General features: G+C 40.3%; 1 protein-coding gene across 3 annotated transcripts in view; it reads left to right on the top strand.

The window, feature by feature from the left end:
- PRR16 (proline rich 16) overlaps window positions 1-26214 on the top strand; it is a 399363-nt gene that overhangs the window by 95112 nt on the left and 278037 nt on the right. Inside the window, exon 1 of one of the 3 annotated variants that reach the window (XM_068247082.1) lies at window positions 13328-13408. The exons of the other annotated variants lie outside the window; for them this stretch is intronic. The gene's annotated coding sequence lies outside the window, so the exon portion shown is untranslated. Of the gene's footprint in view, window positions 1-13327; window positions 13409-26214 lie in introns of those variants that run through there. 3 annotated transcript variants of the gene reach the window in all.

The raw sequence follows: 26214 nt of genomic DNA, 5'->3' as shown, positions 1-26214 counted from the left end.
ATAAATGTAAGATCTATTCATGTATAAGCAAGCAAACTAATGTGAGTTTAAAGGACACCTCAAGTGACTTTTGACATAATGAGCTAGACATGTGTATGTACTGTGCATAGAACACAAATAAATATGCTGTGGTGCTTTTCTTCTTTCTATGCCTGAAATAGTTAATATTCTACTATGCAAATTACAGTTTTTCTCCATCCAGCCATAAAATACTTTGCTCTAAGAAGCCCAGTTCTCTGACAGGAGAGGATAGATAAAATAGGTCAATAATTCATAAATTTGAGGACAGAAACACACTGTTACATTCAGCTAATACAGTTTTTAAACATAACATAAAAATGTGGGATATCTAAAAGTAATTTTTATTAGTAGGAGGATAGATACTAATTGTTTATCTCTTTACTTTGTTTTCACTTACCTGTTACTTGAATTACTTGAACTCTGTTTCTTGAACTCCTGGGCTGGAAGACATTGGGGAACATTAGTAATCTTTCAAATCCATCCCTAATTAAAAAAAATATAATGCTATTAATAAGGAAAAGCAAGCTCATTACACCAGAGCTGTGGCAGGGGTTGCTGCAAGGTTATAGAATTAGTGGTGGTGTAAATGCAAGCACATTTATGCCCCTGAGGTTAGAGATTTTTTAAAGTGTACATATACTGCCCCCTTTTAATAGCAAGGCTGCATAGAAGCATCTTTAATATCTGTCTCCTTTTGATGTTTTGGAACTCTCCAGGGCTTCCTCCTTTCTTTGCACGCCTTCTGCAGTATCCACTAATGCTGGCAATCTCGGGGTTCCTTCACCTATCACTCTGCAGCAAACTGTACACCGATCCAGAGGGTGAGTGTGATGTCACATGGGTAGGGTGAGCCAGCGAGGAGGGCAGTCACATAGGCTAAGTAGGCGGGGCCAAAATGGCACTTTTGTATGACTTCTTCCACAGGACTGACACTCCTGGACCAGGGTGAGGAGCCACAAACCAAAATGTATTTATTTATTTTAGCACATATGCCTTCCTTTTTTTTTTTTTTTACTTCAAGTATCTTCCTGTAAACTCTTGAAATAAATCCAGGCAGTCCTAAATTTGTTACCAAAAAATCTAGGTCACTTTTACTGTCCAGTGAACAGCAGCCAGATAAATCCTTACTACAGTAAATCAGACCCAATGGTCTTGCTTCAATTAACTTTTTTTAGTGAGTTTTCTCCCACAAGATTTTTTTATTTTATCTACCAAACACTTTTTCATCACGTAGCAAATTAAAAAGTACTAAAAAGAAGTTAAGAAAAGTCTTAAAGAGAACCCGAGGTGTGTTTAAAGAATGTTATCTGCATACAGAGGCTGGATCTGCCTATACAGCCCAGCCTCTGTTGCTATCCCAAACCCCACTAAGGTCCCCCTGCACTCTGCAATCCCTCATAAATCACAGCCGTGCTGTGAGGCTGTGTTTACATCTGTAGTGTCAGTCTCAGCTGCTCCCCGCCTCCTGCATAGCTCCGGTCCCTGCCCCCGTCCCTTCCCTCCAATCAGCAGGGAGGGAAGGGATGCAGGCGGGGACTGGAGTTCTGCAGGAGGCGGGGAGAGCAGCAGACTGACACTATAGAGATAAACACAGCCAGCTCTGACAAGCTGTTTGTCAGCAGCGTGGCTGTGATTTATGAGGGATTGCAGAGTGCAGGGGGACCTTAGGGGGGTTTGGGATAGCAACAGAGGCTGGGCTGTATAGGCAGATCCAGCCTCTGTATGCAGATAATATTCTTCAAACCCACCTCGGGTTCTCTTTAACTTACCTTAATTTTGGATACTTTATTTTGAGTGCTGTTTACTAGTGGGCTGAAAAGTTTTTTCTTTTTTTTATAAGGTGTGAAAGGTTTTCCTGTTGGAAGACTGGGGAGAAAAGTTAGCTGAATCAATGCCTGTGCATATTGTCTTTTCTCTTTCTGTGGATTAGCTGTGTTTACTACTGTCAGTTGTATAGTTGTATTTTTTTTTCACGTCCCCCCAGGTTTAATTTGATTGGTCCATTTTCCAGCTGCATATATTTGCATAAAATGTACATACATTTGCATAAACTCTGCAATATTTGCATCTCATTGATCATCACTAAAAATTACATCACTGCCATTTTTTGTTGGTAGACAGATTTCCTTTTCTTGTATGCTGCTGGCAGTAGCTAGGTCAATCCATGTGTCAGCCCAGCTGGTGTTTTGTTGATTCTTTTTCATGTGTTCTTCTTTACTTTGGATCACATCCTGTAACAGACTCTGTAGCAGATCAATATTTAGGAAATAGTATTTTCTCAAACACTGATATTGCTGATGTAAATGTATGCCTATTTTCTATTATGCTTGCTTTTGGTTATCTAGATATCCTTTATATATGGAGATGATGTATAGATGATTTATACATTGAAGTAGTCAGTAACACACTGATCAATGGTTAGGAAGCAATCTACTAATAACCTAAAAATCGTTAACCAGCGCAGGACCACACATAGGTAAATCTATGTGGTATTTACAAATGGTTAATCCCGACATGGCATAGCTTTAACTACACCCACTCAAAGTGTTCCTGTCACTCCTGCTTGCATGCACCACTGCTAAACTCATTTGTCTAATGACAACAGAATTTTGTGCACTAATCAGGTGCCAATCACAGTTATTACAGTGTTAAGCCCAATCTATATGATACGATTCTTTGTGCAATTCAATTACGATTCTATTTAGGATCCGATTAAATCCGACATGTCAGATCGGGATTCTATTCCATTCAACTCGATTTGCCATTGCGAAACAATGGCAAATCGAATTGAATCAAATCCCGATCGGACATGTTGCATTAAATTGGATCGTAAATAAAATCGTAATCGAATCGCACAAAGAATCGTATCGTGTAGATTGGGCTTTAGAGTAACACAAAAGGTTCTGCTTCTTAAAGGATATCTGAGGCAATTAATACAATTTAGCTTTACTTACTTAGGTCTTCTTCCAGCCCCATAGAGTTCACATGTTTTCCTTGCCAGTTTTTTCCCGGGTCCCGCTGGCCACCTCTGCAGTATCGCCGACTCCCGATGGCTCAGCGTCTTCTGTGAGTGCATGGGCATGGCCACGTCACCTGTAGCATACTGCATAGAAGACGTCAGCCAATCGGGGGTTGGCAATACTGCAGAGGCTGCCGGCAGGACCCGGGAGGAAAGGGAACTGCAGCGAGGGATACACAGGACCTCTAAGGGATGGAAGAAGCCACAGGTACGTAAAGCTAGATTTCCTTTACCGGTCCAGAGCATCATGGTACTAGGGAGGTTAGGCAGTCTACTGACTAGAAAGCAAGCTCTATCCACCCACCATTAGGCTTTCACATCTTGTCTGTATATGAATAGAAATGGTGGATTGAGTTAAGCAGTCCTGTTTTTACCATGTTGAAGGGAATGAAGGAGGTACTTACAGAATGTAAGCCATAAACTGTCCATACACTGTACAGTTTTGATTGTACAATTGGACAATCTTTGTACATCTGTATAGTACAAGAGTCAACAAATGGTAAATACCGTAAATTGTTTTTAGACAAGTTTTTGTACATAGAAGTGTTGAGATTTGACACAACTGTCCACTCTACCAGACTGTATAGAGTGTATGGCTCATCATATTGATCGGATCGTTTTTATGACCTGTACATTTCTAAGTCAGAATTGTTTCTAGAGCAATTACAGTTTAAACATGAGATTGTCTGGTATGAGTGTGATGTGATTGATCTAACTTACTGCTAGACGTTAATTTCCCTTTGCTTAAGGGTCTTCTTGCATTGCGTGAAAATATAACGTCTTACAAGGAGAATGGTTAAGGTATTGTTGCATCCCTATAGTGCTAATGTTTTATTCACAAAATAATTCATGTTAAACCAGTGTGAAATTTTCCAATACATGGAAAAAAGTGTCATTTTATGAACTATACCATCCTTTGTGGTCATAGCTTTCAAACAGCAAGTAAAATGCTAAATGCAAATTTTTAAATGTGAGTCGTAGGAGCCAAACGAACCTCAAAAATCTAAAGCCCGTCCTGCATGACCGCGTGTTTTTAAAGAATTTCATTTGGTACCATTTTTCAGGTGTCTAAAGCAGGTATTGTAACTCCTGAAAGCTAAGAATATGTATGCATATACAGAAGGATCGCATTTGGTTGCCTTGGCACAAATTTCTTATTGCTTTTAGAAACCCCCATGCTGCATTTAGTTTATACCCCTCAACGATATGAAAGTAAATGGTGACCCTAATCATCTTAAAATCTCTTGTGTGTACTACAACATTTACATTGACATGCTTAACAACTTCACAACTGAGGGGTTTTACCCCTGAAACACCAGCGCGATTTTTACCTTTCAGCGCTGCTGCCATTCTTTTTTTTTTCTGTAATATGATTAGGGACTGGGGTCCCCATAACCAATCATTGGACTGCAGAGCGGGGGTGTGTGTGCGCGCGCGCGGGTCGTGGGGACGCGTGATCGCGCACTGCACGTTTGTTTACTTTACATTGTTATGAATAAAGACTGCTTCTGTTTGAAGCAGTCTTCATTCTATCCGCAATCGGCGAGTCTAATTGGATTTAGGAACGCTTGTTCCTAACGTCCAATTAGTCACCTGCTGTGCTGGCTGGCTGGAGTGTGCGCGCGAGTTCCCCGCCCACTCCCAGCCAGTAAACAAACAAGTGCGCCTTTCTCCGTCCCTGGGGGTGAAGCGGTGCGCAGAGGGACGGAGAAATTTAGCACTGGGGGAGGGGGGTAAAGTGGTTAAATACTGTATATCACATAAGATTGTAGGAGGGCATTTAAGCGCTGTGAAAATGTTATTTTTAAGCTATACTTAGAGCACATTTGGCCATATGAACTAATTTCAGGTTTCTACAGACATTTTTTGAAAGATGATTGCTGTTGTGTTGCTGTGGTTTACCATGTTGTATACATCTTTGTAAATAAATACACTCTTTAATTGTATGGAGTCTAATAATGGTCCATATACACAAGTCATTCTTTGAGCTTCTATGAGTAAATATTTTACTGGCAAGAGACAGCATGAATTACTTAATCTTAGTAGCCTTATTTCGAGGAGCTTTATCCTTCTGCTCTCATCTGATCTGACTCTACCTTCCTACCTGTCCTAAGCCTAACTGTAGCCTTTTCCTTTGATGTACCACATTTTTTCAGATTTAGTTGAATGGACATTTGTGAAAGCATTACTTGTTGATTTGGCATTGGTGGATTCAGAGTTGGCACACAGTAATCAAAAATATTACTGATGTTTCAGCTGTGACAGTCTTTGTGGTCGCTACTAGGGATGATTGGAACAGCTGAATTCAGCTGAGAGTAACAGTCTTTTTGAAAAAAAAAGTTTTTTCCGTGTACCTATTAATCTCCTTCGCCTACATGGCAAATCTGATGACAGTAATATGCACGGAGGTTTGCTATTAACCATGGAAGTTGGTGCCATTGACTTCAGTGTAAAATGTCAAAACAGAGCTTGTAAATGAATAATTTATGAGAGTCACATTCTTACTCAAGGACTGCCGAATTGCAATGCAAAAATGGAACTCTGAACTTTTCCAGTTCCACAAGCTTATCCCCAATCACTACTACTTGATCTCTCATCTTAAGTTTACTCACAATACTCATTGTACTTCTTGATATCTAATCTTAAACCCTCCTCTCTGAATATTAACTCTTTGATGACACCTGACCATCCTCTCAATGTTAACCCTTAGGTGCCTATTCCTAGTCTTCTAACCCTAACATATACACCTAACTTCCCTCTCCCTCTCCCCATCCACTAACACTTAACCTATTAAAAAATAAAAATTAAATAGTCTATCAACAACACATAGCCAATAAGATATCCATTATCCATATGCCAGCATCAAAATTAAAGTGCCTCCATCCAAACTATGCATCCTCTGTCAAAAAAGGTAGCAATGGATGAGAAATGCCTAAACTATAAACCATTCAAAACTAATTTATGGGCTTAGGTGTGTTGGTGACCAAACCATCTGAGCCAGATTGAAGAGCTATTATTGGCTATTTAAAACCTTATGTAATGTCTAGTGAAACATTTTGTCAACTATTTCTTTAAAGTATTTCAAAAGCCTTCAGTTGAAAGAAATATCTCATTCAGTACAATTAATTAAGCTCTCCGCTAACAGTAAACACAGCTGAACAAAGTAATCCCTTAAAAAAATGTATAAGTTTAATCTTGCACCTGCTTTTGATGCTTTCCCTCCCAAATCCCTAATCGGACCTAACATTTTGCACAACCCTAACCTTAAGGGCCCGTTTCCACTAGAGCGAATCCGCATGCGTTGTCTGCATGCGGATTCGCATAACCAATACAAGTGGATGAGACTGTTTCCACTTGTCAGTTTTTTGGTGCGTTTTTCTGTGCAGGATTTTTCTGCACGGTAGGGCCTGCAGAATCCGCCTGCGTGAGGAATGCAGGCGATTCGCAGGCTATGTATTTAATAGGGAAAACGCACATGCGTTTTTTGCTGCGATTTCGCGTGCGAATTCGCACGAAAACTAATGCAAATTGAACCAGGCAGTGACATGGTTAAATTCGCATATACCCTGCCTATGCGAAATCGCATGCGAAATCGCGGCAAAAAACGCACGCGGAATCGCATCCGCATGCGTTTTCGAAGCGGTGCAATCCCGGTGATTCGCACCGCACTAGTGGAAACGGGCCCTAACATATCTCCCATTCCATCATTTCAGCTGGCATATCCAGACACCTTAAACTACCAAACATGGACATATAAAACAAAAATCAGCATGCAAATGGAGAAGCAAAGATATGTATGTTATTGTATGTTCTCCCCATGTCTGTGTGGGTTTCCTCCAGGCACTCCGGTTTCCTCCCACATCCCAAAAAACATACAGATAAGTTAATTGGCTACCCCGTAAATTGGCCCTAGACTATGATACATGCACTACATGATACGGACATATGACTATGGTAGGGACTAGATTGTGAACCCCTCTGAGGGACAGTTAGTGACAAAACAATGTACTCTGTACAGCGCTGCGTAATATGTTGGCACTATATTAATACTTAAATAAATAAATATATGTGAAGACCAGATTTCTGTAAAAACATATGGTAAAATGGAGTCTGAAACAAACAAAAAAAAGTCTCACGCCTCCTACCAAAAAGGGTGACATATAGCACTTGTAATAAGTAGAAAACAAGAAGTCAGGCATCATGTATACCATGTTAGCAATTTAACACATCAATGATGAGTGCCTGAACAGTGAAAATGGGTTACAAAAACAGTCATCTGTATTGGTATTCCAGGCCTTTAATGGCATCTGAATATTAGTACATTGCATTTAATATTGTATCACGTCATGTTTATATTTAGTCTATAAAAATAGATAAAGTTCACAACATTTCCTGGCAAGATAAACATAAAACTGAAGGTTCTAATATGATCTTGGCCTTGGATGTCTTATGGATTAAAATATTACTCCAGAAATGTGCTCTGTGGGTAAGTGGCAGTATCTCTGCACAGTGCACAGGCCAAAGACAAGCAATGAACTCATTTGGCTTTTAGCTGCAGTCTATTAAAGCACAGTAAATTAAAGTTGAAGCAAATTGCAATCCTTAATGACTGCAAATAGACTTCCTGCTCATGAAAGAATCAAAGTGGAGCCATTCAATTTAAGTGGGCACAATAAATATTCAATAATTTAAGATTTTGCATACAGACTTTCCCAGATCACTTACAAACTGTCTTTAGACAGACTCAATATTTGTCTTCGGCTAAAGTGACAATTAACATGGATTACAATATAGAAGTGATAAATAACAAGCAAACAATAGTGTTGCAGTACATGAAGTCCACATATGTTCCAAACCTTCTAAAAATACAAAAGTAAGAAATATATACAAAATAAAATTGATCATAAAAAATATAATCTCAGGCTAGATTATTCTTTAGTTGCAATTAAATGAAATATGTTATAAAATACTAGTTCTAAGGCCTGTTAGTATAACAGCCGCTGCCCTCTTAGGAGGTCTTTTCCACTGGCTTTTTATAATAATCTAAACATTTGTATAGCGCTTTTCTCCTGTTGGACTCAAAAGAGCTTCAGCCATTGGGGGCCACCCTGCAGTTTTGCCTTGAACTCCTTACTGAATAGGTACTGACCCTAGCAAGGATTCAAATCCTGTTCTCCCATGTCAAAGGCAGTGCCCTTAACCAGAACACTATCCAACCATATCCTCTACCCAGTCACATCTTGACATTTCACTGTTGCCTGACAGTGCCTCAGTACACAGACACCGCTGCCGCCATTTTTCCCAACGCTGCCAGATACAGGCCTAGGTCCTATGATCGGCGCACTGGGCAGACAATGGCAGTGGATCCACTGGCCGCACATGTGCACAACGCCTGACATGGACACAGGCAGAGGATGTAGCTACCTAGCTAATTTAATATAAAATATGAAATAAGCAGTGGCAAGGACATGCAGTTTCATAGGACAAGATTCAGCTATGGATCTTCTCTGTGAATTTTTAGAAAGCATATCTACATTCATTTCCATCACGGCTATATGTTATGCCATGTGAAATATATTGTCTTTTAACCTTTTCGGGACCGGCCGCCTACCCCCCCTTAAGGACCAAGGCATTTTGCACGGGAGGGGGGTGCGCGCGTTTGGGGGGGTCAGGCGGCCGGATCCCGTGTGTGGCTGGCTGGATTGGTGTCCCCCCATGGTGGCCAGTGCCCCTCCTTCTTCCAGCAGCCTTCACTTACCTTCCAGGCTCCAGCGATGAGCCGCACGGGACCCTCTTCTCCGGCCGGCATCTCCGTTCTGCCTGACTATCAGTTCCGGGTCGCGGCTTGATGACGTCATCAAGCCGGGACCCGGCGCTGACGTCAGATGGAGAGGAGATGCTGGCCAGAGCGGAGGGAGGTGCCGATCGTCGCGGGAACGGCAGGGAGGTAAGTGGATCCTCTTCTTTTCCCCCCTGCCGCCGCAGCTGTCAAACTGATCACTACGATTCGACAGCGATCGTAGTGATCACGTGATCAGCAGCCATACGCGATGGCTGCTGATCACTCGGGGGAGATGTCGGCTGTCATATGACAGCTTAATCTCCCCCTCCGGGTGCGCACGATCGCGTCGGGAGCGGAAATTGCGGGCCGGCGTAGATTCTACGCCGCATCAGGCTAGAAAAGCCACAAGTGCGGCGTAGAATCTAATGCACACGGTCCCGAAAAGGTTAAGTTTGTAAATTCATGCAAAGTACACTGACTGTACCTATCAACAATCAATATCTCTCTGTTTATTACCTGCCCTTTACCTGGTATTTGAAAAACGTACCCACTTTTCTTCTGTATACTAGCCTTAACCCTTTACTAACCTTGCCCCCTTGTCCCTGCTAGCCCTAATCTTGTTCCTATATTTAGTCCTTTAACAAACTGAATCCTAACACTAAGCCTCAACTTTCACATTGTCCTCTCCCTAACCTTAGCCATAAACATAATCCCTGGTGTCAACAACACTAACTAATAAACTGCATCATTACCATCATACACAATTTAGCCCAGCATTATCACCTAAACCTCTATGGTTACAGTACACTAACTCTGTCCTAACTTTAACACTAATCTCCTATATTCTCTAAGTTCCCCTAGCTAATTCCGGTAACCCAGAAACCTACTGGAAAATAAACTAGTTTCCTACAGAATGTCTACAGAATCTGAACATTGCAAGAACAGTGAAAAATTGTAATGATATTTGTTAAGCGGTGTAGGGAAATCCATAAGATCTTTGGTTACTGGCAGCTGACGTGCATTTGACAAATGTATGGTTGTCTGATAAACATCTGTTCATCTTCATTAGTATTGCCATAACGCTGCTACTCCTAAATGTGACCGGCCATCCACAAACGCTTATCAGTTTGGTTGGAGTGGATGACAGGTGATGAACAACATCACTGTCATGTGAGTGGACTAGGTCTTAATTGCTGCATTGTTCTTTTTTTCTGTATCTTTGTAGTTTAAAAACCTTTACATTTTCTGTACCTCCCATCAAGGTTTTTTTTTTATAACATTGACATCATTCTGTCATATTTGCAGTTTACAAACTATTCTCTATCTTAAACTATAAAACAAAGCAGAGCTAATGACCCTTTGAACTTCCCTGCAGTAAAACCTTATCTGAAGCTGTCTCTCACTGTTTCTTTGATGTATAAGGGCTTCAGAAAACAGAACTGTCTTCAACCCAAGTTGGGGTAAAGAGCTCAGAGAAGCTCTTTTGCATAGATAATAATTGGAGCTTCTTAACTCTTCCTATACTGAAAAACAATATGAGACTCTTGTTTGCTACTAATGTTCTATTTCTTAGCTTTACTACACATACAATTCATTATATCATACGTTTTATTTTGCTTCAGTGTCACTTTAAGCCTCATCACACTCAGGCGCTTTTTGCCCGTGATTTGCAGATGTAATCCTTTGAGATTACTCATACTACAGTGTTTGCAGCATGTTTGCGGTTTTAGACGATCGCAGACATGCTGCATGTAGCATTTTCCCAGCGATTGCATCGCGCTTCTCATTAATTGAATGAGAATTGCAAAACGCAAACGGGCAAACGCCACAATCCAAAATTGAAATGCATTCCCGAGTATATTGATTGTGTGTATTAAATCATTAATATTTTGTTGTATGCGCAGGGTCAACGCTACCATAGAGGCAAAGGGGGCAATTGCCCCAGGGACCCAAAGCCTGTAGGGCCCCGAAAGGTGTCTCCCCGCCAACTTAACTGTTGCTCCCCAGGCACCCTGCAGAGTCTTCATCAGAACCATGGAGTGTCAGCCCATGGCATAGGAGTCATGGGAGGAATTTGGCTGCAACAAAGGATCCCTACTGCCGCTTTTTGGTTGGGGGGTGTCTACTGGGGGGGTCCTCTGGTTAATTTTGCCCTGGGGCCCCAGTGTTATTAGAACCGGCCCTGTGTATGCGCATCCTTTTTAGCCTTAATGACATCTGTGGTGTAATGCAAACAGCAGGGAAATGTAAAATGCAGGCTTGAGAAGCTCACATTGATATTTAAATGGCGTGACAAAATGTTTACTGAGACTCCCTTTCTATAGTCTAGCATATGGTCTAATAATCTGCTGCATAAAAAATCCTGCCTGTTCAGTAAGCATTTTCAACAGTGGAAGTGCGGAGCACGAGAGCATTGTGTACATCATTGTGCCAAATGAACATTCTTGCTTGATTTCTGTAGAATATGTACTCTCATAATGTGTATAGATAGTCTATGAATATATTTCAACACACACCAGACAAATCTGTATAAAATAATTGGAATCAGGAAGCTAGAGACAAGCCTGGCAAGCAGAACACAGGCTCTCATTGACCTGCGGCATCCACAAAGGAACAAGGCAGAACTGTTCATTCCGCATTAGAGCGTATTTTTTGTTCTTGACTCCATTCAATTCATCTTGACTTCCTATTCTTCTTATTTGAAGTAATGCCTACTATAAAGGAGAAATAGAATAAAAACACTTAAATAGTAAATACAGCCTGATATATTGTACAGATAAAATCCTTCCTTCCAACTCCTTATTGATAATACAGTTACCTATCTGCCTTTGGCCACAAGAATTGTCATCTGTGTAAAAATGTTAGGATGGTGAGGGGGATGGGTAGGAAGGGAGGCGTGACCTGGGGGAGGAGGGGAGTTGTTTCTGTTTTTTGTTTTATGGTAATTCTTGAATCTGCACTTGTAGAGACAAGGTATTGCTGTTGGCGACCCCCTGTATTTAATGGGTGGAACGAGTACCTTGAAGAATTCTAACTGGGATATGCATATATTTTTCCTCAAAAGTTGCTGTTGATGTTTATATTTTTGATGTGATGTAATCTTTTATCACTGCTGGTTATGAGAAAATTAAGGTGTACTTAAAGCGGACCCAAACCAAACATTTTTTTAATTCAAAATATTTAGTTGCACCACTCTGGCACATACAAAGATAAATAAACACTCCTTCAAGCCTATGAGCATTTCAGGGAATGCTTTTCACCCTTCTCTTTCCATAACTAGGGTTATACAGGTGGCAGCCATTAGCAATTCCTCCATTGCCGGACACCACCTACTCCACCAGTTTGCTGGATTCTGTCCCGGCAATATGAAAGGAAGGGAGGGGTTCCTCCAATAAATGTAAAATATGTAATATTTGTCATTATGCAGCTGAAAAAAGGCTGCTATTTCTTACTATAATTTAGAAAATAGATTTTATTTCTGAAATCTTGTATTTTTAATTTGGGTCCACTTTAACTACTTCCGTACTGGCAGTCTCTGGCCCCTTAAGGACCAGAGACTGCTGATACAGTAAAACGCCACCTCCCGACGAATCACAGCAAATACCAGCCACTCTCGCCGGTCACGCCACTCTTCCATCGCCGCAGGCCACTCTCTTTGCCGTCTCTATGACGGCAGAGCTCTGTGCGCTGGTCAGGAGCCGTTGTCATTGGCTCTTAGCACTGTCCATCAATGTAAGCCAATGGGATTGCCTTGCAGTGATGACAGGGTCAGGAGCCAATGAAATCGGCTCCTGACCGGCTTACATAGCTCTGACGTCATACTGATGGCATGGAGAATGGGTTGCGGCAGGGACAGAGCGGTGCGATCGGCGGTAGCGGTGGGGCCGCGCTGCAACGATTGGCAAAATCTACGTCCTGTCAGAGCTGTGCAACCACAAGCAATGAAACATGTAATATGTCATTCTCTCTCTAGTCCAGACAGGATTAAAGATGTCGCCACCTGTAAAAAATTTCAGAATATAAATTAGGGTGAAGTAGTGTTTACAATGGGCAAACACTGACTAAATAATCTATAAGTAAATATTGTTACAAAAAAAAATTATTCATTATGTTATTTTCACTACACTACAGGTACTCTTCAATATTTTGAGACCTTTAGTGACCAGGTCATTGGTAATTAAACTTTAATTCATTAGGGTTTGAGTCTACTGTAGCTGGTTGTTATCTATATTATGAACAAATTTTAACATATATCCAAGGAGAACTTATTAAATGTAACAATGTAATTTATATTCAGCCTAAGCTGAGATATACGGTATATTGTCTTAATTGAGCTGGAGCTAGTCTTGTTAGCATCTCTTAATCACATCACAATGTAACCAGGTGTTGAAACAGTTGTTTCTCACAAATGTACGCTGATTAATATTCCTCTTGTATGGATTCAGTGAAATTATAACTCACCTGATGGTCTTGTTTTTTTCTTATAGGTGTATGGCTTCTTTAATGACTTCATGCCGTTAGCTGAAGGGAACAAATGCTCATGTGTGTGTACACACTCTCCCCCGAAATGCATACACGCGTGAAAGGTGCACAAGTAGGATGTTTATAAAAGTCAATATTGAAGGAAGTGGTTAACCTTTTTTAGACGGCACTAGTTGAAATCTACGTCCTGCTGGTGGCTGTGTGGCTCTTCCAGGATGTAGATTTCAACATCGCCGATGCGTGGTCCCACCGATCGCGAAGCTCTGCCCATTACACTGCAGCTCACTCGCCCTGCCGTCAGTATGACAGCAGAGCTCTGTAAAATTGTTAGGAGCCAATTTAATTGGCCCCTAACCATGTGATCACTGTGAGCCAATCCCATTGGCTTACATTGATGGACAGGGTCAGGAGCCAATGAAATTGACTCCTGCCCGGCGCACAGAGCTCTGCTGTCATAGCGACGGCAGAAAAAGGGGCCTGTGGGCTGGGAGAGTGGCGGGTATGTGCAGCGATTCGTCAGTAAGAACACAATTTATTTATTTCACTCATCAAAAACTATTTTCACCACTATTACTGGGGTCAATAACAGATCAAAACTAGCTTCACGCAAGGTTGTATTCATTTAACCAGAATGAAAACTGCCTTGTCATAATGCCAATAGCCTTAAAGAATGAGTGAAATTACCATATTATCAGCTTAAACACATGCATTAGTTAGTTCAGTAATGACTTTTTGATTGGAAGGCCATTCGCTTACTACTTGCAGTTTAATTTTCCTACTTCAATATAAAATGCCATAGGTTAAACTCATGCAGTTTAACTTAAATGCTGGCTACGTGAAGAGCTGGTAATACAGCATTCATAGTTCATTGTGAAATGACAGCAAGGAAGCACTCGTTCATCACAATCGTTATACATGAATTAATAATCTTTAAATAGAATTTGTCTCAGACAAATGAGTGCTTTTGTATGCAGCTAGTCACTTATTAGAGTATGTTTTCCATTGGTCAGAAATTTTGATTAATTAATGTCACAGTGGTGTGCAAGGGCAACAATGCTAGCGCAGACTTTGGAACTTCAGATTTGGGCTAACTCCTTGAAGTAAGGAAACCAGAGATCTGCATAATGGGGATACAGTAAACTCCCTGTATAGTAAACTCCAAGGGACCAGGAAAATTAGTTTACTGTATCAGAAGTTTACTATATCAGAATTGGGCATACATTGTATATTTATAGAGTTGCAGTTGCTGGGACCAAGGACTGAGTTTACTATATCCAGTGGTTTATTATCAGAGTTTACTATAATGAGGTTCTGCTGTATTTATACCTACCTAGAGCTTCTTCCAGCAACATGAGGTATGTGGGCTCCCTCTCCGTCCTCTCCGGCTGCTCCATTGACTTGTACTCGCTCTCCTGTGCATGTGTCACTCAGCCATGCGCGCAACCACTGTCGCACTCCCGCAGCTCCTGGGCACCAGTAGTACAGCAAGTACACATGTGCAGCCGGGCCGTATATACCCAGACGAGCGCAACTAGACGTGACTGGCCAGATTTACTGGGAAGGATTGCAAGTGAACGGAGCAGGTGGAGAGGACGGCGAGGGAGGCCACCAAACCTCATGGGGCTGGAGAGAGCCCCAGGTAAGTAAAAATACAACCATTATGCAGATCTCTAGTACACTTTAAGATACTGGGACTGAAGGGGATAACTATTATGTCAGGAATTGTTGTAATTGTTGGTTCTGTATATGGTGTCCCTGGCTTAGGCTATGATGTGGAATTGTAAAAGGCAATTTTATAAACACCGCTGCAGTGATGAGTTTACATAGTGATATTTCTCTCTTCCCTCTGTTTTTTTTCCTATGTATGACCTCTGTATATGTCATTAAAAACCTACATTATTTGGTTATTCAGTAAATCCATTAATGTCTTATTTTTTTCCCTAATGTTTCTGTCTTACTCCATTTAATTTCTACATTAGAGGAATGACATGTTCAAAGTATTTGGCTTAGAAGTAAATAACAAAATATGGCAGAATACATTTACGACATTGTATCTTCTTGAGTACTGTTACTTCATGGCAATGTCCCTTACAAACGCTAAGAAACTGAAAGGAATTTTCTGATCATCGTATATGTTTTTGTAAAAATTAATTTATGCTAGCTATGATAACTGTCTTAATGTCTCTTCATTCAGCAAATTAAATGTGTAGCTGGGCGGCAGAGGAAGGGACAGGTATGGCGTAACAGAGTCAGGGGATACACATTAAAATATAACATATGTCCAGGTTTCTGGATCTGATAGTATTTAGAGAATATGTGCATTTCAATATGGCACTGTTCATATTGACAAAACATAAAATAGAACAATGCAAAAAAGATGGCTTTTAGCCAAAGAAGACGAGAAAAGGGTCAGAAAGGACTTTACCGCTGATAATAAATAATCTTGTCTAAGATGATGAAAAAAAAGCAGAGAGAGTTCAGGTCTTCTTTAACAATTGATCACTAAAAAGCACAAATAAGGATGCATGTCGCGCACGCTTTAAAAACACATGTATAATTGATATATAGAATCTCCATGCTAATAAATTGTGAATGATTGTTAAGCAGTCCCATTAGAGCAAACCAGCAGATTAGATTACTAGTAAGGAAGTAAGGAGATAAGTGCAGCCAAAGCAAACCAACATTTCTACAGGGCCCAGGGGAGCAAGGCGTGATGGCTAGGAGGGAGCAGTACAGTTTACTTGGATTTCTCTAGGTAATAATGGCAAATAGTTGATATGACATTCAAAACAAATGGTGTCACTAGTTCAGTTGTGTTTTCCTCAAGCTTAATGAATGGTATTAAAAAGTTACGTTTTTGCCACATTGGTAGTATTGTGATTTACTGTCCTATTAAAAAGGAAAGCTTGAAAGCAAAGAAGTTCTAATTTAAATCTGCTTGTAGAATAAAATTAAAAAATCGTTGCAGCCTCTGATGCGCATATATATATATATATATATATATATATATATATATATATATATATATATATATATATATATATATATTATACATTATACATTATATACAGCTATACGTAAAAGAGGAAAGCTTGCCTAAGGAGTTTTTCACACTAGGAGCTGTTCCATCCCTTTTGACGGAACGCACCTAAGATGTAGTAAGAACGGTAATATGAAAGTCTATTGACTTTCTTGTTGCTGTTCAGATTAGGCAAAGCGTTCCAGAGCAGTAACGCCTCTGGAAGCTATTAATCGTAAGGCGCAAGCATTTTCCCATCAGGTGAATTAGAAGTGGAACCGCTGATACGCGTCAAACCGCAATATTCCAACGCCATGCCGTATGTCATAATGAGTTTCTTAAAAATGGGTTCGTGCACGCGTTAGCTAGTGTAAAAGAGCCCTGAGAATGGCACATGGATTTTCCCAGATTTTGGAGGACCCATTGACCATTTTTTTGTTTTTGTTTTTGCAAACATCAGCAATAGCATATCTAGCCTCATCTGTGTTTTTGCGACTATCAACATTTAGTAATTCCATTTCTTTGAGTTATCCCAACCAAGCCTCCAAGCCTTACCCTAATTTTACACCTTGACTTATGACTAACCAATCCTCCTGTATGTATAACACGGTCCTACTCCCTGATAAATGTAACCTTGCACCTTGCTTGCCCTTATATTGCCTTACTTACCCTGCTTCATGCCTATTGCCTAACTTGGTTCCTTATATTCATCTAATATTCATCTAAGCCTATTACTAACCTTAACTCTTTAAAAGATGCCCAACACTATCCCCAAGACACCCAATAATTTTCCTAACTTCAGAACTAACCTTTGATGAGTTGATGAGTCTATATTACCCACAACCTTTATGAAATAGTTCTCCATAATGATTCCTATACAGAAATCTAAACTCAGAGCAGGGGAGCTGCAGAGAAAATAACTCTCCAGGTTCTGTTAGGTGTGACTTCAGATATAAAAAACAAATAGAAATAAAAGATAAGAATGTAAAACCTGTGAGCCACACACACAAATAACTAAAACAGAAAATTATCTTAAAATAAAAATAGGAAAAAAACAGCAATGCACCAATGTCTAACAGATTTTATTTTTTTTTTTTGCTTACTTATGCAGTCAAGATTCATCACGTGTACTACAAGAGAGATATATCAGAGCTATTCATTATATTTCATTCAGAACTAAAGTAAATCTTTTGCAGTATTGTACTGATACTACATTATTCACGTTTATTGTAATTATGTGTTTGTTTTAAAGGGACCCTCAGCAGGTTTTAAAATCACAATCTGAACTTACCTGGGGCTTCCTCCAGCCCACAGTAGGCCGCAAAGTCCTCCAGGCTCTTCTCCTGGTCCCACTGGCGGCTCCATTAATTAGTGGCTTCCGCCTGAAGTCGCAAGTACCAGTCCCCGCCGCGCACGTTATGCGTCATCACACCGGCCAGCACACGTCATCACATCGGCCGGCATGAGAGTACTGTGCATGCCCAGTTCAGAGTTAGAGAATTGAGTATTGCACAGGACTCGCATGCATGCCGGCCGGCATGACGACACGTAACGTGCGCAGCAGGGAATCGTACTGGCGACTTCAGGCAGAAGTCGCCAATTAACGGAGCCACCAACAGGACCGGGAGAGGAGCCAGGATGATGCCGGGGGACCTCGCGCCCTATGGGGGGCTGTAGGAAGCCCCCGGTAACTTCAAATTGGGATTTTAAAACCTGCTCAGGGTCCCTTTAACATTTTTTGTTTTTTATGTCATTAAAATCCATTCCGTGTACTACAAAAAATATATATTTATATATATGACAGAAATCCCTACAGTTCAAAGTAAATAATTTGCAAAAATTAAATTTGATGGTTTATTGAACTTAAATCCTTATCCAACCAAGAAGCGGTTCTTTGGCCTACGCTGTCAATGAAATCCTGACTCCTGTCTACCGATCTGTGAAATTTCCACTTGTAAAACAGTTTTTCTCATTTCTAAAAGTATGGCGTTTGAAGTGTTGAGAGACTATTCTGCATATCAATTTTGTTTTTAAAATGTGTGGGCCAGTGCCGTGTTTGCCAGAGATCATTACAATTAACTCCTAAAGAATCACTGTGAATATTTTATACCATATATATTATTGGCAGATCAGCATCCCAATCTTCTCAGATTTAAATATACACGGATTCGGATAACATCACCTGCAAGAAAGAGCTGTTGATTTTTGGCAGTCCTTGCCAGAACTAATCATGTGATTTTCTAATGTAGTCTTTTTTTTGTCATGGTTTGGAGTCTCTCCAAACTCTTTTGCATTTATTCCAATACTCATTGTGGATTGTGTCCCTTAGAGCAGCCAGTCACTAAGGATAAATGTTTGGCACAGTCTCTATATGCAATAGCAGATCACAGCTTGCAGAAGCATTTGTGGTATGCCTATGGGACAGGAGGATCATGTCACCTGTCATACAAGCGCTTTTCTAATTTAGTCTGAATTGAACGATGAAGATCTGTTTGCTTCAGCAACCACTGGAGACAGCAGCAGAAACATGTTGTTTTCATTCTACTTTCTCTTTTTTTTATGTGTTTTTGGATTACATTTGCTACTTATCCAGTAGAACTATATTGCAATGACTTTACGGAAAAGGCATGCACTGTGTAATTCTTGAATGTGGATGTATTTTTAGGACAAAAGCTAAACGGCATCTTGTAATGAGTTTGAGCATTATCTTTTATTTTGAAAGAGGTTTATACATTTGTATGAGGTTTCTACTGTACTGTGATTAAGAATATTTATTATTATTATTATTAATTTTATTTATTATCATTGTAATACATTTTTAGAGGAGCGAGAAAAAGGGCGTATACCCCAGAGACATCAGAAGAACACCATTTATCTATAAAATATCATAATTTTATTAGTTACAATATACAAAAAATGAAAAAATATTTTAAAAAGCCTGGCGTAGTGAATCACGTCACCCCACACAGATTTTATTATTATTAATTATTATTGTTTTGGTTTCTGTAAGGCATTGTGCAAAGGCGGCCATACACCATACAATGTTTTCATTTTTCTTTCTATACTTTAAATTCAATGCATTTTCTTGATTGATTGTATTGTTTAAAAAATGAAACCAATCCACACACTATTCAATTAAAAAAAATGATCAGAATTTTCCACCACAGCTGAAGTAGCTGATGGATCAAGATTGAGAATTCAGATTGAGATTAAGTTTGAGAATTTAGGAAATCTGATTGGTTTTTCTTGATTTCAATATTTTGATTTGATTGTGTGTATGCTATGGCTTTAAATGTTACAGAAAAAGGCTTAGGCAGTATAGGCAGTAAGAGTATTAAAATTATAGGCGGTAAGAGTATTAAAATTCTTTAGCGGGTTGGAGCACAGAAAACCCCCAAACCATAGGGAAAGGATAGGAGAATTGAAAGATATATTTCTGGTCTGTTTCTGTACGTTCCATAACTTGTCTTCAAGCAACTCATTAAAACAGTGTGTACCATTAAGCATTCCCACATTACACTAAAAGTACTACACCAAACTTCTACAGTCCCTCATCAGAGTACTAACTAATTACATTGTAGTTATTATTTTTTAGTTTGCTTTAGTCACAACATTTATTGTACTTCCTTGGCACATATTTTGCCCTACAATTGTTACTTTTTCTATTATTATTTATTTATATAGCACTAACATCTTCTGTAGAGCTGTGATGTGCAGTCCAGAATCATGTTAATTTGATAAAATACACAGAAACAGGAAACACTAAGGGGAGGTCCCTACCCTTGCAAGTTTTCAATCTAGAGGAATTGGTCTGTGGATTTTGGACGAGGTCTTTTGCAACTTTGATGAGGACTCTTTCAGTGGAATGATGAGATCAGAAGCCAAACTGAAGGCGGTCTAACAAGGAGTTAATAGACAGAAAGTTGGTCAGTTCTGAATAGATCTAGTGTTCCAGCAGTTTGGAAGTAAAGGGAAGTAGTGAGATATGAGATTGGCTGGTAGTTAAAGGGGGTTGTAGGGTCCAAAGCAGGTTTTTTGATAACTGGTGTTATGATGGTGCTACTACTGTTTGGTTGTTGGTTACCATGAATCACTGCACATAAGTTTGTCTCTATGCACTCTTGTTTTAAATGAGCCTATATCAGAAGCACTAGCTGAACTACTGTTCACCTTCAGTCTAAAAATATGTTCCTTTTCTAGATGACCGACTCAAGTGATTCGTGACTTGAAACCAACATTTATATTATTTAAAGCATATTAAATTGAAGTTGTAGCTGCAAATCACAAGTTTCACACATTATTTTCGCAACCATACCATTAAGCTTACCTTTTAGTTTCAATAAAAGAAAGAAAATTAATAGTTTGATACTTGAATCTGAAGCACAAAGTACTTGTGTGCTTATAAGACGTTTTAAATGTGCATAAACTGTAGCTATGCCCACATCAATGGCATTACTTTGCTAAGATACCCATACTTGACACATCCAAGCTCCATGAATTATCCTTCTCCTTAACCCAGCTTTGATCTAGAGAGCTGTCTTGGAGACCCATGGTTCTCTGGGACACTCCATCACTGTTAGGCAAACAGCACTAAGCATTTTTTAGCCAGGTTTAAGATAACCCAGAGTTTTGTGCCAATCCTGTCACTCCACCCTCTGCCACCTATAGGAGTGTACGTGATGGAGGAGCTGAGGGACAGTGCCTGCTCTGTCCCAGAGGATGTCTGGGACCTGCATAGGGCAAGCGAGTGAATGACAATGGATCCCATATAAAAAATAACAGTTACCTACTGTGTCTGCTGCCTGATCTTTAAAAATGAAGGCTGATGTACATTCTCAGACTGAAGAAAAATAAGAGTAATTTTAGGCTGTTTTTATACTTTGGTATAATGGTCTAAGAAGCCCCACGTGGCCTCATGACTATTATTATGTACACTAATGGTGCAGTTGAGAATTTTAACTTGTCTTAGCCAGTTATTGCTTTGCATCCCTTGTTGTATAATAAGCAAAAATATGTGATTTGATAACAGGAAAAAGTACAACCTCATAATGCTTATTTAAAACTCAGGTAGACAATTATATATACCCATAACAAAAGTTAAAAGAAACGCCCTTATTTTTTTCTTTCAGATTTTTTTTTTTAATGCAAAATGACAAATCCTTGCACAGAATAGCAGGGGACCAATAGCTGGGCCTACTCCTAAGTATTCAAATGCTGTGTCTCTCTATATACCAGCGGTTCTGGATCATCATGGGCGATCTTTCTTGCTCACTTTATGCTGAATTACTGCTAATACGTTCTGTTTTGAGACGGCAAATTTATATTTTGCATAGCTTTTTTTTAGTGGTTCTGGATCACCGTGACCTTGGGTATATCGCAGTACTGGTCTCAGCCCTATTCCATAGAGCCTATTCAATCCATACCATGCACTGATGAGGAGCATAAACTTCAGAACAGCTGAATGCATGTTGGATTGGTGTGGCTCTGTAAAATGTATGAGCTATGGGGTCACTGTATACCAATGGTTCTGGATGTGGGCTGTCCTTTTAGATGCACAAAGAGATTATTTGTACATTCAATAGTGATGTATAATGGAAGATTTTTTGTGCTCACTTTAAAGCTAAATTACTTCACATACCTTTTGCTTTAAGAAGTCAAATGTATATGTAGCATATCTTTTTTATAGTAATAGTGCTTTTTGATCTGTTTTGGCCCCTTATACTTTCCCTGAGGATTTGGGTCACCTTCAGCTCTCTGGATTTTGTATTACTGTAGGACAGCACTTTTAACATTTAAAAGAACCCATAATGGTCCTCTATTTTGCAACAAGTTTCGGGATTTAAAAATCATTGCAATGTGAAGTTTGTCTCAACAAATTCAATCTTTTTTATATTTAAAAAGAGAAAACAAGTTGGCAACCACTTGTAAAACATTGGAGGACTTTGGTCAGGCCTACCTCAGACATCTTTGGCCAAAATCTTGTAGTTCTCTTTAAAAAACAGCCATTTCATGGGTCTACAGGTGTATGTTGTTGTGGTGCTGAACTATAGCCTACATACTATTTTGTCAAGGTTGGTTTAGGCCAGGGCTGGCCTGCAGCTAGGGTGTCCGTCCCCCTCCCTCCCATCCTCCCTCCTTCCAGAAAAAGCATGCACAGGGAGATTTTGGGTGATAACTAAATATATCGCCCTTTCCCGGCAGCAATATTCATGGTGACAGCAGAATCATGTGACACACTGGTATGTACCAACGGCAGGACACATGATATCGCCATTGCCATGAAGATTGGCGCTGGAGAGTGTGATTGGGTAAGTTGATCATCTTGTACATGCTCTGCACGTGGTTTTGAATGGAAAGCAGGAGGGAGAAGGGGAGAGGAGCGGAATCCCGCCCTCTATCGCTGAGCCAGCTTCTTTGCAGCTGTGGGCTGAATTTTCCCAGGCCTGACTTAGGCACAGTTGCCCTAAATAAAAAAGAGGCAAAACCTTGAAATGGAACCAGCAAAGAGTTTAAGATACTCCCCAAAAGAGTGAAATATTTAAGATGAGGGATTATTTCTTATATGGACGTGAGTAAATGTCTAGAGCAAAGACACATTTTAATGACACTACAACACATCTTGCAGGCGTAACTTGCTTCATCAGGTAATTACATGCTGCCTGTTGGCCCGACTCTCAGCAAATGTGCCTCATGAGAATCCCACTAAAAGCGACATTTAATTACCCGATGAAGCATCTTACACCTGTGAAACACTCTGTGAAATTATTGTGCCATAAAATTTGTCTTTGCCCTTCATAACGCGTGATCCTGTCCATAAAGAAGGCAAGTTTTTCCTTTTTTCATATTTATATATTTTACTCTTTTTTTTTGTACTGTCTTTTGCTACCAATGCAAAAAAAGGCTTTTTCGATGTACAGAAAAAGGTTTGAAGACAACATTTCAGAATCAATACAAAGAATTTCTATTGACAGTCATGTGAGCTTCAGAGTCTGAGTTTCCCGGCACCACTTCCATGCATACAGCCCAGAGGGAAGCAAAGCAGCTGCAAGCTGCCAATTAAAATTCAGTAGTTAACCCTAATTGCAGCTGCTTCAGGCTAGTAATCTTTGTTGAAATACTTAAAGTAATCTTACATTTATAACACTATGCCTTTATCATCTGCAATCATTGGCATTTTAGAACATATACCAGAGAAAAAGCCCACTGTACATCTCACATGTCACTCATCTGTTGTAGAGCTCTGGTTAGTAATATAAAGCATTAATTAATTGATTAATTAATTGATAAGCATATGAAATATGCTAAGTTCAGTAATCATTTTTTTAAGGCTTACCCTAAACATTTAATGCTCGTTTCCACAGGCATGGTGGCATCTCTCTGCATGTGATTCGGTTGGGGACATGAAGCCTATTGAAATTAATAGGCTGCCGTCCGTGTTGCATTACAGAAAAAAAATGGACATTATGCTGCATTTTTGCATTATGTATCTGAATCCCTATAACTGTGCATGGCACTGGTGGGTGGGGGGCAGGAGGTGTGGGTTACCAACTCTGCCACCTGTGGTGTAGCATGCAGGCGGTGGTTCTTGGCAGTGACAGCAATCGGCCTGTATTGCTCACCTCTGTTTGAAGTTTTCACCAGCGGCGTTGCTAGGATGCAAAGAGATCCGGGGCACTTTTGGGCACTCTAGACCGAAAATAGGTGTGGCCATGCACCAAAATATGGGTGTGGTCATGGGTGGAGCCAAATTTACATGAACTTCACAGCGATCTAAGTAGTCCCACCCAGCAAAATGTTGGATGAAGCCCCCACTCTATTAATACAAAATTAACCCCCAATAATGCAGCATATCGCATAAATAGCTATTGTCATTTAAACATAACTAGGCAGAATTACCTGGCTTCTGTGCTTGCTGGTCTTGATTTCTGCTAGGAGGGCTTATCTGGTAGTTCCCCCATAGAATTCCCTGACTGTTTAGTGGACCCCCTCCCATGTTCCTACTGGCCTTCCATTGAGGCATCACAAACTCCCAACATGCCCCCATAGAAGAACCACAGCTCCCTGCATGCCCCCATAAAGGCATTACAGTGCCCACCATGGCACCACAGTACCCAGTATGCCCACAGAGAGGCACCACAACACTCAGCATAACCCCGATTGATGCAACACAGCTCCCAGCATGCCCGCCATTGAGGCACCACAGCTGACTCTGCCTGGGGGACATCCCGGGTACACCAGAATAGATCCAGAGCATGTGCCACTGATGTTTGGGGCTGGCAACTCACCTGGTTTTCAGAAACAGGCCCTTTGGGGCCTGATTTACTTTGGCACAACAGACCTGACAGTTATAGTTGATCATTTGCAATCATTGTCGATCATAAGTACATAGTATATTTATATTATGACATTATGTTTTTACACAGAAGCAACAGATTCCTCAGCTGTTAGAGGGAAATTGCCCCAAAATAGACAAAAGCAGTACAAGCCCAAAAAATAAGTTGTATCAACTTGTCAACACTACCCGAAATAAAATATTTTAATTTTCACTGAATGTATAGGCATCGGGCATTCAGGTGTTCCATAGTTGTACCGTTTTGAAAAAAATGTTGTCCATCAAAAGTTACTAGCTGCAAAAAATGTTAAATGCTCTCTATGTTGGGAGAATGGGATGTGGTGCAGTGGTAGAATCCTCCCCATGTCCTGTCCTTCCATCAGAAGTTGGCCTTTTACCCAGAAGCCAAGCGCTGCTCTTCAAATCTCTGCCAAGCTACTGACTTGGCTCCCAGTACATTTTCCCCAAGAAAGAATGGCAAGGGGGTGAGGAGCTACATCCTTAGCTTTGGCTGGGAGGAAAGAACCAGGGCAATTTTTACCGCACTCATGCAAAAACAGCGCCAGGAAATTTGGGCGCAGGGTGAAGCTAAAAAATGGCTCACCCTGCTCCTGTAAAAGTCCCAGCAATGCTAATTACTATTCCCACTCCAGGCTGCCATGGACTCAGGGGGTGAGATGTAATTCGGGTGCCAGCTTTTGCTGGTGGCCGTATAACACTGTTCTTAAAGTCATTTGGATTCTGTCTTTTTGATGGCACCCAAATTACTGTCTGAGCACCACTATAAGACGTATAAACTTATTTGAAAGTTATCTTATAAATCTAAAACCACTTCAGGTACACTTTCAAGACAATGGAGCTCAATAACATAATGCAAAGGCTAGCGCACGCTGCTTATCATTGTTAGCACAGCAGGTTGCCTGGAAAAGTTTATGAATGTCTATTTAAACTCACAGTATGAAACACAGTATTTTCAATAGCAGAAATGCTGTTCCCAACTTAAACATTTACATTTGTTACTAAAACATTGTCCACAAATGTTCTAATATCCCTACATATATTAACCATTTCTGCCACCCGGACGTTATGCTCACGTCCAGGTGGCTGCTCTGCTGCGGTGCCGTGCTTTGGCACGCCCACGTGCACGATCGCGGGCGCGCCCCCGTGCTGTCCCCCAGTAGCCCTGGGATCAGTGAATGGGAACATGGTTCCCGATCACCGATCTGTGTCCCCAGCAGAAAAACCGAAGCGCTCTTACTAGAGGCTTCTGTCTCTCTGCATGTAAAATTTTCCGCGTCCTCCTTGTGCTTCCGGTTAGCAAGAAGCACAAGGAGAAAAAAAAAAACTCACGGTGGCCAAATAGTAAAACTACATCTACACATTTTTTACATTACAATTTACACATATAATAACATTAAAAATTAACTGTTTATTTCCCACACCAAAATATTACCTAAATAAAAATTTTAATGGAAAAAAAATTACAATAAAAAAAAGACATAAATAGTTACCTAAGGGTCTGAACTTTTTAAATATGCATTTGAAGAGGGTATACTACG

Source organism: Hyperolius riggenbachi, chromosome 1, assembly GCF_040937935.1.
Source record: "Hyperolius riggenbachi isolate aHypRig1 chromosome 1, aHypRig1.pri, whole genome shotgun sequence".
Classification (NCBI taxonomy): domain Eukaryota; kingdom Metazoa; phylum Chordata; class Amphibia; order Anura; family Hyperoliidae; genus Hyperolius; species Hyperolius riggenbachi.
Note: the sequence above shows the minus strand (reverse complement) of the source record. Positions and strands in the feature narration are given on the sequence as shown.